This window comes from Cyprinus carpio, chromosome A7 (genome assembly GCF_018340385.1).
Source record: "Cyprinus carpio isolate SPL01 chromosome A7, ASM1834038v1, whole genome shotgun sequence".
In the NCBI taxonomy this organism is placed as follows: domain Eukaryota; kingdom Metazoa; phylum Chordata; class Actinopteri; order Cypriniformes; family Cyprinidae; genus Cyprinus; species Cyprinus carpio.
Genome location: NC_056578.1, coordinates 45,180,122 through 45,180,372, shown reverse-complemented (window position 1 = coordinate 45,180,372; position 251 = coordinate 45,180,122). Strand labels below are relative to the sequence as shown.

Genomic DNA, 251 nt, shown 5'->3' with positions numbered 1-251 from the left:
AGACAACAGTAAATCCAGCAATGAACAAGATAAACCAAATACAGGAACTGAAACAAGCAATGTAGCCTGACATATCCAATCTTCTCAATAACAGACTTGATAAATTTATAAAAAACAAATGCACATTTAGAAATAATGCTTCATAACCCATGTCTTCATGGCCTCTGTGAGATAAATTGCTGATTTTGCTAAGCTACAGTTTTTATATATAAAAAGTATTTCCCTGAATGTGTTCAGACGATGTAAGTGTA

The 251-nt window shown here is 32.3% G+C and overlaps 1 protein-coding gene across 3 annotated transcripts in view; it reads right to left on the bottom strand.

Annotated features, from left to right (window-relative positions):
• LOC109068155 (obscurin-like) overlaps positions 1 to 251 on the bottom strand; it is a 140,220-nt gene that overhangs the window by 92,539 nt on the left and 47,430 nt on the right. The gene's annotated exons all lie outside the window — the stretch shown is intronic.